General features: G+C 37.9%; 1 protein-coding gene and 1 long non-coding RNA gene across 4 annotated transcripts in view; one reads left to right on the top strand and one right to left on the bottom strand.

Annotated features, from left to right (window-relative positions):
* The window catches only part of LOC108118283 (homeotic protein female sterile), a 67638-nt gene that overhangs the window by 32278 nt on the left and 22707 nt on the right, over positions 1-12653 (bottom strand). The gene's annotated exons all lie outside the window — the stretch shown is intronic.
* Positions 10801-11579, top strand: LOC108118284. The gene is made up of 2 exons (XR_001772925.2): positions 10801-11324; positions 11443-11579. It is a non-coding gene; the product is annotated as an uncharacterized LOC108118284 (long non-coding RNA).

Genomic DNA, 12653 nt, shown 5'->3' with positions numbered 1-12653 from the left:
ATTCCACCTCCTCCTCTTCTTTATCCTCTTGTTCGTCTTGGTCTTCTCTTCTACTTCTTTTTTTTCTCTCTCTCTCTCTCTCCTTCTGCTTCGCATTGTTGTTGTTAGGCGGAAATATTGTGTATGCCAAAAAGCAATTGCAATATTTGGACATGGGCAAGGAAAGGGGGGTTCAAAAAGAGGGGTAGAAAATAGGGGGAAAATAGGGGGGAAATAGCGATGACAGTGGTTAAGAACAGAGGGGGGCTCTAGTGTTAAGAATTAAATAAACAACGTAATTTCACACCCCTTGATAAATGCATTTAATTTATAATAAATTTAAAAAAAAAAAAGAAAGGACAATTTTAGATTGTTCCTAAACTATTAATCGGGAGATTTTCAAATTCCAATGATATCATGTCAGAATAAACGGTGTGTATGTGCCATTTATCGAATTATAATTAATGCCCTCGAAATGAGTCAACTTTTAGTGATAAATTCCTCAGACTTCTCGATTCTTCTTCCGCTGTCTCATACACATATTTCTCTGATCTTCTCATCGGTTTTTCTGACTCAACAAAAGACGCCAAATTAATCATTAATCTTTAAAAATTCGAAAATATTTTCGATTTTTCTCAGGATTGTCCTTGGAATGTTTTGGCAAACAAAGTTCTTAGTATTAGATTTATTTTAAAATTTTTAGCTTAACTTAGAGGGTATGTGATATAATTTAAAAACTGTATAAATTTGGTAAGACTAATTATGATTTTTGAAATTTTAAGACCTTTATTTTTTTTAATAGGTATGAATTTGACTGCTATACATTATACAAATTGTTTATTTAATTAAGCAACAAATTAGCAACAGTCCCTGAAAAGTTTTCCCTTTTTTGCCGCCTTCCTCATTTTATTTTTATAAATTAAATGGGGAAAAGTCAGAAGAATAAAACCAAAGAAAACCCCCCCCAAAAAAAAAAAACAGAATAAATGTCAAATGGAATTGGGGAAAAACGGGGAGCATGTGCAAATGAGTGCATGAATAAATGATGCATAATGGAATGAGGGGAAACTGAGTGGGAAGCAAAGTGCCAAAGAAGAAAAACTTTTGCTTCGGTTATAATAATATGAGAAACGGAACGAAAAAAAAAAGAAATATATAAACATATATATATATAGAAATATACAGATATATAGATGTGTGTCTGAAAATGAAATGGTAGGCATAGCACAGTGGCGACTCAAGCCGACTTCAAGACTTGGTCTCTCGGTTATATCGCTCTGTATACATTTATAAATATATAGATATGTATGTACGTATATATATATATATATATCTGTCTGTATTCCCGTATCTGTTTGGCCGCAACAACAACAATCGACTTGTGTACATAATGTGTATCTGTATCTAAACAAGCGACAAGAAAAAAAAAATACAAAAAAAAGCTAGAGGAGGAGGAGGAGGAGGTGAAGAGCTTCAACCATTGAACCGGTTGAAGTCATATTTGCCACTGTACAAGTCGGGGCCTAAGAAGCACAAAAAGAAGAAGAAGACCGACAGCCCAGCTAGCAACACCACTTAAACAAAATACGAAAAAAAAAAAAACAACAAACAAACACCAGCGATAAGCCTCGAAAAAAAAAAAACGTTGACAGCCGAAACCATAACCACGGTGCACACTAGCTTTTCTACTTAGGAAAACTCTAACGGTTTTGCATTTTAGTGAAAACTGTAAGATATCTTTTGTTATAATTCATAAAAAAAACTGATAAAAATGAGGTGCAGAAGCTTTGTAAAATCTTAAGAAAACATATTTAATAGATTCAAATTGAACATAGAAGCTCCACAGCTTATAGTATTTAAATTAATAGACCTTTTATTAAGGAAATTAATACATTTTACTACATTTTAGAGTTGCTTTATATATATGATTTCTTAAAATTTAAGCAAACAGCTATAACCTTACTTCCGTCTTAAAACAGGAAGTCAAATATATTTTAGCGACAAAACCTAAGCAAAATGCCAACCACTACTTGTTTCCATCTGTTAGATAACAATATTAAACTATATATGCCATCTATAACAATAGATAACTCCAATTCCTCAGAAATATATTTACAAAGTTAATTAAATTTAGCTAGACAACACAGTTGTTCTGGGCTTTGACTTCAATAGCAAACAGAGAAAAAAAAAACACAAATTATGTATACACCAGCGAGAATCGGTGGTTTATGCCTGACATATGTGCTATGTACATGGGTGCGTACGTATATATCTATATATATATATTGACGCATAAATATATAATGTAGACCCCCGTATGTATATATCTTTATGGGTTTGTGTAGATGTACTCTGAAGCAGCGACAAATTTCGGTTGTTTGGGTTTTATTATTATTTTTTTTTTTTTTTTTTTTGGTTGTGTCCATCGGTCGCTCGATTAAACCCCTCAAACCTCCTCAACCCCCAACCGCACACCTTTTTCTGATAATTTCTCGCTCATTTTTCGCCGAGTATCGGACTCGAGTCTCGGGAGTTTCGGACTTCGAATTCGGTCTCGGGGCTTCGAATTGGAGTTCGAATCTCGCCACGAAGGCAGCCAAAAAAAAAAAAATGAAATAAAATAAAAAAAAAATACGAGAGAGACAAAGTCGGCGACAGCGGCAAAAAGACCAAGCATTCAATTTAGTTCAAATACCAACGGCACCCCCCCTTTTACCCCTCCCACTTCTCTATTCTTTTTGGAAGCCCCTTTTCAGCCCCGCCTCCTTCCCCTGCCTCAGCCCCCCTTTGTATGTATCTGGAGTTTTGTGTAGTAATTCTAATAAGAAGGAAAAAGCATCTGCAGCAGCAGCTTCGAATGAATGCCTTTAGCACTAAGAACAGTGGTCACTTGATAAAAATGAACTTGCGAAATATTCAGAAAGTGTTTCTAAATGTTGATTTAAGCTGATTCTAAAACTTCTTTGGATTTTGAGGATTTGAGGTAAGCTACATAATTAAATATTTTGTTAAATATACAAATATTTAAGGAAATGTTTTAGCAAAAAGTTAAATAATTTAATAATAAACAACTTAACATTCATTCATTATTCAAAATACATGTTTTCAACTTTTCTCCTTAACAAGTGATCACTGTACCATTGACAGGCCGACTGTGTATTTGTGGCCTAGCGTTTTGCTGTTGTTTTTTTCCTGTTGAAGTTGAGTCGTTGCTTTGGTGGCTATCTCGTTGGGTTTTAGTCGTCTTTTTTTTTCTTCTTTTTCTTTTACCTCGCCTTGTTGTTGTTGTTGTTGTTGCTGGCAGACGGTTGACAACAATGCCAATGCACCAACAACAATAGCAAGAACAACAACAAGTACAAGAATAACAAGAAGAAGTTGGCCCGAGAGCAAAAGCTACTTGGCCATGTTAATTGCGGAGCAATATCAATTTCTGTGTGTGTATCCATCAGATTCGTGATTCGCGAGATACTTTTTTCTTTTCTTTTTATTTTGCGAGTCGAGATCGCCGAACCGTTATCTCTGGCGCCCGAGAGCAGCAACAACAACAACAATAAAAAAAAAAACCGGAGAAAAATACGTGATTTGTTCGAGACATGCTTGCCAGATACAAAGATACAAAAAATAACAGATACTCAGATACGCGAGATACAGATACAATTTACATATAAACAATTTTTTTTTGCGCAAAATAAAATAGCACAAAGTATACACAAAGCACATGATGATGAAGATGTGTAGGAGGCGGGGTAGACGATAAAGAAGAAAAGTAAAGAGGAGACCAAAAAAAAGCAAGCAAAGCTTTGAGACGAAAGAAAAAAAACAATTTCGTTGCCCATTTTTTGTTTTTGTAAATTTTGCCACTTCTTTGGGATTTTCTTTATTCTATGCGGAAAAAAGGGTTTCCTCTTACCCAATGTACAAACAAATTTATTTCATTTTAATTTCCCCCGTTTTGGTTTTATTTGGCCTCCCCGCAGGGTAAGTAGGAAAACAAATTTCCATCCTTTGTTGACAGTAAAAACACACAGATTTTTTCCCTTTTTTTTTTTGCCAACAGCAAAATTTTGTATCTAAATTCGGAAAATATGTTTGCAGGTTGATTTTTTTTGATAAATTCGATTATTTGTTGTGAATGTTTTTATAGGTCTTTATTGGCTTTTAATTTGTATTTAACGCATGTGTTGATTTTTGTATTAGTTTGTTGTATTGGTTATTATTCTTTGATTGATAAACATGTCTTTAATATCCCATTTATGTGATAACATCAATTGGTTTAATAATATAATGTATAATATTAAAAAGGGTGCACCACATATTTTATCTTTTCATTCGGTTTTAAACATCTTTCCGCTAAATACTATTCGCTAGCCCTAATCTGTATTATTAACCCCATATACCTTCGAACAACACTCATAGAAACAACACACACATTAGCAAAAAAATAAGGCGCTCTCGATGTTTACACATGATTATCTTGCCTTTTGGATTTTCTTTTTAGTTTTTTCCTTTAAAATGTTTAAACAACATGCCATATATATAAACACTAGAAGCACTGTAAAAAAAAAATTCACAAGATGATGAGATTTTATTGATGATTTTGTTCGTTGTTTAAATTTGAATTTCTGTTATTTTGTTTTAGCTTTTGTTTATATAGATATTTATAATTTGTTATTACTTTTATTTGTTTTGGTTTTTTGTTATTCTTTTTCTCATGTTTATTACTGATATTTTGTTGTTGTTTTTTCGTTACCGTTTTGATTTTGATGGCGTTTGAATTGCGACTGAAACCGAAACTGAATTGATGCTGCTCGCCTCTCCCTCTCTCGCTCGCTCTCTGCCTTTATCTCTGTCTCGCTTGCTCTCTTTCTTTCGCCCCCCTCCTCAGTCAACGGCAGCGCCGACTGCGATGCCGACGTTCGCTTTGCATGCAGCTAAAATATGGAGTGAGCGAGAGGGGTGAAGTGGAGTGAGAGGTGGGGCTGTGGGCGGTGGGTGGTGGTAGATGTGGGGTGGATATTGGGTAGGTTCCCATTTTGCCTAGCAGCATTTTCAATTTAAACGCACTCTCACACACACCAGCGAACACACACACACACTAGCACACACAAGTGCAGCGACGACGTCAACTTAGCTAAAAACTTCGAAATGCGTAAGCTGCGTCAACAGCGCCGTCAACGTCGACTGCGCTGCCCACGCTGACGTCGTGGCCCATTCGCGCACACACAATTTTTTTCGCAAACTGTTTGTCTTTTTTTTTCGTGTAGGTCCAGGCCAAACAGTAATGGTCACAAAAAGAGGAATACTTACAAAGGCATTTTATGGTTAATATATGGATTTACACTTTTTTTTGGGAATATTCCAGTAAGTTTAAGTAAAGTTTTTGGTTTAATTTTCAAAACGCGTACACATGCCCTTCAAATTGTTTTGATATACTCTAAGCTGACTTAAGCTCTAAGCCTTTCTAATATTCTCATACCATTTAGTAAGCTGTATACTATTTGATTGTCCTTTGGTGTACTAGCAACCTACTCTTCCCCTTCGCGCACACTTTAACCCTCCAAACACGAGGCTTAACTCACTCATTTCGCATCGTTTTCAGTCAGTTTTCGTCGCCAGGTTCGCGGCCTCATCGTGGTTACTCTACCACCATCTCTCCAGCTCTTTACCTGCTCTTTAGCACCCCTTTTTGGCATCCGTCTTGGTCATATACCCAGAGATCCACATCCACATCCACATCCACATCCTCATCCATCCAATCATTTGACTCGCTCTTCAGCGAAGAGGCAGAATAAGGTGGCAACAATTGCGTTGCAAGGACTGCATAGAAACATTCATTTAGTGGGGGTATTTTATAGTCCGAAATATCGTAGAGCTTGATTACCCTACTAAAAGGGAGGAAAACTCATGTTAATAAATGTTAAATTACCCTTGACATCTGTATAAGGATGTAAGTTATAAACACTATAAAACTAAGGATTACCTATTCGTCTGTCATTATAAATATTTCGTTTTTTGTTCAGTTTAATTTATGAAGTAACATGGTAATAAATATAAATATACAAAGGGAATGCTAAGAAACCATGTATCCCTTACAAAAAGTAGGGCATTAAATTGGTCTAGCAATTAGGAGTTATTAGGTTACCCCGAGAATTGAGTTGAGAGTCTCCGGGACCACCCAAGTTTTCATCATGCCATTCCGTCACTTTCGAGGGTAATCAAAGAAGAAGCAGCAGCAGAAGGCTCACTATGGTTGCTGTTATTGTTGTTGTTCTTGTTGTTCGTGTTTGGCCATCAAGAGCAGAGAGACAGACAGAGAAAGGGGAGCCCCACTGCACAGGACACAAGTCGTCCTTTTTGTCGGCCGAGGTCCGGGTCTCCTCTGCTTTGTTTTAGCCAACAGCCTGTGCCTCTGCTCTGCTGCGGCTGCTGTTGCTGCTGTTGATGCTGCTGCTGCTGCTGCTGCTGCTGCTGCTTGTCGATGATGAAGTGGCCGACAACGACAACCACGAGACGACGCAACGACAACAACAACAACAGCAACAGCAACATCATCAGGGGCAGCAGCACGGCAGCAACGTCGTCGCATCGCAATCGCGGTATGCGTCGTTTTATAGATGGGATTGTGTGTATATATCTCGAGAGCCATACCTCCCCTCCTTCTCCACCCACTCCACTTTCCCCTCCACCTTCCCCCAGATATATATATATATATATACACATAGATCTGTGTGTGTTGTGCGCGGCGCATAATATTCCACACGCACATACAACAACAATAACTACAGCTGAAGCAAGATGTTGCTGCTGTGGCAGCAACAACGGCGGCAACAAGCGCACTTTAAGTGTAGCAAAATGGACTGCAAAACTTGTGTACAGTACTCGTGGCATATGTACACAATATACGAGTACATACATACACATATATGCCCCCATACCCATATATATATATACATATATACATATATATGTCTGTATGTATATGCTCTGGGCACATAGACCAAAAACCCAAAGGGGGACGACGTATTGCTCAGATTTTCGGAGGCTGGTGTTTCAGCTAATTATAATGCCAAGACAGTTCAAAAGATGCCAAGAAGAGGCGGTGTTTTAGGCCATATAATTAATGCATTTGCATATATATACATATATATACTGGTAAGTATTAGGATTATGCCACCGGTCATCATCAGATGACCATTGGCTACAATTACTTTGATAACCCAAATAATTTGGTTGATATTTAAGAACTAATAACATCGTTAGACTGCTATGAAAAGTGGAATCTCAATGTACAAAAAATTATTAACTTTTTCAAAACTATGTCAAGCATTAATTATCAAAGACTACTTCAGTTAACCACAATCATCATGACAAAGGATTTCAGGTATACCCCATATATATATTTCATACCAATTTATATTGCACCTGTTTGATATGAAATGATTGCATCTCCTGAAGGCAACGTTCAAAATGTAAAGAAAATATGAAGTGCATGTGTATTTATTATTGGGCAATATAACCAAGGGAGTGCAAAGAGCAAAAAGAAAAAAAGAAAAGGGTTACACCAGCCAGCAGCAGCAGTTTGAGACAGATGCAGGCCAGAGTGAGAGGGCAATAGTTGCCAACTTCAGTCAGCCAGCCATCAGTAACCAGTTTTGCAATGCTGCAGCAGCAACAGCAACAACATCAACGCACAGCAGCAACATCAAGTCGAACAATCGTCAAATACACAAAATCCACTTTGCAAATCATCAGCAATGGCGCTACGGGTCCCGGGTAACAAAATCCGGGTCCGGGGGTTCCAAAGTCCGGGTCAAACATGGATATGGATCGAGCGGAGAGTGGGAGCTCTAAAGGGGTACCGTCCACATACGCGTGCAACATGCAACTTGAGAGCTTTCCAGCTCCACATCAGAGACATTTTCCAGTGCGAAAAATGAAATTGCAGCAAGAAAATCCTACGGTGTGTTTTCCATGTTCCAGCAAAGTACAAAAAAAAAAAAATAAAACACACACACACACACTCACAATACTAGTAAAAAGGAAAGGAAAGCACACAGAAATTATATATACACACACCCACTTAGCCAGCCACCACGCCCACTTTGCAACGCCCACGCCTCTGCACCGAATAAAATTGCATTGGAAAATCGGCAAAGACCCCAGAACTGGAAAATGTCTGCAGCTCTACGTATAGATGTGTGTAGGGGGATTTTTTTTTTCGGAGAGGGGTGAAAGAGGGTTTGAGAGGGTAGGTTAAAAGGTAACAACGCCAAAGCTCAAACCGAAAGTAAAGTGAGGCCGAAAAAAAAATTGACAACAACAACAACTGGCACACACCGAAAAAAGCTTCCAAAATAAAAAAATAAAACGGGCGAGTAAATGTGTCAGTTAATGCAAAAACTCTCATCAAAACAGTGGGAATAATCGTATTAAACTATTAAATTTTAAGGGAAATAGTTACTAATTGACACAAGCTAAAAACTGGTTTCCATCTTCTTATAACGGAATTTACTTAAAATAATATGTGCAGATTACTTAAAGGTTTAACTAATTAACAAAAAGTCTATGTCATAGTACTTTATAAAGGTATGCTAACTTAAAACAAAAAAACTTGAAAAACATGCTTCTTTTCTTGATTAAAACCTTTCTTATCAATATAAAAATCTCCCAAGCCCTGCGTAAGTCCTTAACAAAATTGCTTCTTTTTTTTTTTTAATACATTTGCTGAAAAGGATGATATTTCCAGGGGAAAAAATATATTTAATGGCTTTATTTGGCCCGAGGACTTGTGTATGAATTTTTTATAGGAAAATTTGCGACAACCCTTTATTTAGCGAGAGCCGTCTCATCCAATTGGAATGAGTGTAAAATACCGCCGCCTTCCATTTAATCAGCGAGTGCCATAACAAAAATGATGGGCCCCGAGAGCTTTAATGGCAAGATGGGGGAAAAGTAAAGAAAAGTAAAAAATGGGGGAAACGAGCGAGAGAGAGAAAATAGAAGGAAAGGGGACGAATGGGTATAAGCAAGTCTGATAAAAGAAGTAAAGCAAAGAGAATAAATAGAAATCAAACAAACAAAAAATTAAGCTAAGAAAAAAAAAAAAAAAAAAAACAACAAACAAAGAAGAAGCGTAAAGTTTGCACAGAGTTCGCATATCAAACACGCGAACAACTTGCAACAAGTTTGAAGTCGCTACTAAAAATAAAAACGAAAAAAAAAAACCGAGCAGAAAGAGATGTCTCGATATAGTCCCCTCCTTTTTGCCCTTTTGCTCTCTCAATCTCTCTCTCTTCACTGCTCTCTCGTAAGACGAACACACAAAAAAAAAAAGAAAAAATATGTGATACGACAGTGATTACGCGATTTTCCATAATAAATGTTGTGGTAAAGGCGACCTTCCGGTTATGGCAGCCATACCAACAACAACACAGAAGCTCGAGTCTCAACACACACTTATACAAAAATCCATGCAAAATACGAACACACACACGAACGACGAGCACTTGTTCGGATTGCCGACAACGAAAAATCAACAACAACACGACGACCTTCCTTGCTCTCTCGGTCTTTCTGTCTCTCTTTCTGTAGACTCCCTCTGACACCTTCTTTCCCCAACTGCAGACACTCTCTCTTGCGGAAAATGTCGGTAAACAGTGCAACCGGTTTTTTTTTTGCTCGCACATGGAAAAAAAAGGAAACATCATGATAAGCACAGTGTGGCCAACTTATAGAAATATAGCATACTTATTGGGGTCTTAAGGAAAATGATATATATGATATGTTTTGGAAATACTTATGAAAACCTATGTAGTTTACGTTAAATTTAAATGTAACTAAGCTAAATTTTTAAAGAAAGAAACATTTTTCCCTTTATAACAAACTTTTTTGATTTGCCTTTACGGAAAACCTAAAAAGATCCTTTCTTTATAAATATTTATTACGTGCAAAGTTAAACTACAGCCAATTATTAAAAAAAATCTCATTGCTAAGATATTATGTTTTATATACCAATCACTAAAATACTCTATATAATCCCGAATAGATATATTTTTACCCACTGTGCTGTTCCAGCAATGTCGACGCATTTGTTTTGGCGAGAGTCGAAGTCCAAGCACCCAAAGCTTGGCTGCCTTCCTCTCCCCCACCACTTCTTCTTTCCCACACCTTTTTTCGCCAGTTCCAGCCCCCACATACCCCTCTTGAAAGGTTTTTGGTGGCCGCCTATGGCTCGTTTTACTAGGCTAATCATGTGTTCTGGTTTTCGGATTTGTGTGAGAGTATCTGACTTTGCTGTCAGCTCGTGTCTGTGTGCGGTGGTGTGTGTGTGTTTGTGTGTGTGCTGGCGTGAATGTTTGTTGTAGTGGTGTTGGTGCCTTGTTGCTGCCGTGTGTTTGAGCATTCACATTCATTCAACGCTCAATGGTTGCGTCGCTTTGGGGGCGCGCGCACATTGAATTCAGTTGAGAGCTTTGCAATTTTGTTGGTCCGTTTTACTTTTCGTTTTTATTGCCTTTGCCGTTTATCTAGCCGACTTTGGATACCCCCTAAAAGGGGAACAACGGATGGGGTATAGAAAAGTAATACATTTTCAAATGTATTTTTTTTGCTTTGATTGTAAAAGTTTAAAACTATATGGTTTGAAAATTTATACTTTAAACGCTGAATGAAATTAGAATTATTAACTTGTAAAAAATGATTCAGTAAGAAAATTATTCATTTACAAAATCAAATAGATTATTTAAAAATAAAACATTTCCATAAAAACAAAATTTTTACCAAAAAACAATAAGTAAATTTTGGTAACAAATTTAAATTAGTAAAAAAATCAATACAGGGTATTTTTATATTTGCTACACTTCTAGCTCTTTTGATCTGTGTATAGGAATCATTTCACACGCTGCTTTTTGCCAAGCACTTGACTGTTGAGTGGCGGCTGTTGTTGTTGTCGAAAATGTTGGGGTTCGTTGCCGTTGTCGTCGGTATAGTGTAGTTGTTGCTGTTGTTGTTGTTGTTGTTTTTTTTTTTCTGTGTATAGTGTAGCCCCATTTGGTATTGCTCTGTTGCCAGTTGCTCGCGTGTGTTGTACGTTATCAACTTCAGTTCAGTTCAGTTCAGTTGCTGGCTGCAAGGCGCGACGCTAGCACGTCGTCTGTCTGCCAGAAGTCTGCTGCCCGGGATATAATATCAGGGGTATATAGAGGATGGGTGAGAGGGGGCCTACCTACTATACCTCTCACCGGGGTAATCGGTTTGAGTTCATTTTCATTTAAATGGAATTAAATATGGTAAATGATGAAATCAAGGCGGGCGAGTGAGACAGCTGCTGTCGTGTGTGTGTGGTGAGACTTACAAACATACATATATACATTCCCCCTCCCCATATACATACATATATACATATAATACAAAGAGAAATATAGAGATGTTTTTTTTTTTTTGTTGTTGTGTGTGGTGAAGGTGAGTGCGACGACCGACCGACAGCCGACAACCGACCGATGCGAAGAATTCCAATTCCAGACCCGTCTGAAATTTTTGCACTCTTTTGAAGAGGCACATTTGTAATCCATATAATAAATAAATAATTTTTCAAGGGGCAGGCAAGCAGGCTTTATGGAGATGGGTTTTATGGGTATGGTATGCGAGCGGCAGTATAGTTAGTAACAGAATCTCATCGAAAATCGAGATTCGATATTCGAGGGAAAGAACAGGCGCCCAGAAACTAAAGGCAGCAGCTATTGCAACGAGAAGGGAGAGCAGCGAGAGCGAGCAGTTGAGTCAACGAGAGAGGAATGGTGCGGGATATAATGAAGAGTGGGCAAGACGCAAAGAGAGTGAGAGCTGGAAAAAAAATCGATAAACTTGCCGCTGATAAGCAGACCGACACAAAAAAAAAACCAACAGAAACAGGGAACAAATTAAAACCAGACAAACAACCACCGCTGAGAATAGAAATAGGAAGCGTCGCTGTCGTCGCCGTCGTCCACCCCACGCTGCTGCATCCGTGGCGGATACGTGTTTTCTACCTGACGCGCGCGTCTAACCGCCAATTTAACAGGCAAACAGCGAGAGAGCAGGAGAACCGAAGAGCAAAACGTTGACCGCAGCGAAACACTCGCCGGTTGTGAGATGTGGGCCAATGAGCGAGCAAGACGGACAGAGACTGAAAGAGAAGCATAGTGGATGAGCAAGAATGGCAAAGGGTTGCCAAACGTCATTCCAAACACCTGATAAATTACAAAATATTCTGTTTAATATGAAAAAGAATATTTTGTGTTCATTTCAATTCAAAATATTTAAAAGTTGTTGTTTCTTTTTATAGATTGTAAACATGCTGATTATAACATTTTTAAGCAATGTTATATTAGTCAAAAAAAAAAGGAATTGACAACCCTAAACCGCTTGCACTCACTCCCACGCTTGCACTCTTCGTCGCTATCTCCCCTGCTCTACAAACAAACACTGTTATAATTTGCTCGGCAAGTGGTTAGCCATCTCTCTCGCTCTCTGGCCGGGTTTTTGGGTTCCGTTAGGAGTGCGACGGACGTAAGCTCTCAATGACAAATGTCGGTGGGGAAAATTAAACTCTTTATGTTTCGCCCGATTCGGTATTTTATTTTGTCGGTTTACAACTAATCCCTAGCACGAAAATCAGCTAATATTTGCCTACA

This window comes from Drosophila eugracilis, unplaced genomic scaffold, assembly GCF_018153835.1.
Source record: "Drosophila eugracilis isolate 14026-0451.02 unplaced genomic scaffold, ASM1815383v1 contig_2147, whole genome shotgun sequence".
In the NCBI taxonomy this organism is placed as follows: Eukaryota; Metazoa; Arthropoda; class Insecta; order Diptera; family Drosophilidae; genus Drosophila; species Drosophila eugracilis.
The sequence above is the reverse complement of the archived record's forward strand: the minus strand, read 5'-3'. Positions and strand labels throughout refer to the sequence as shown.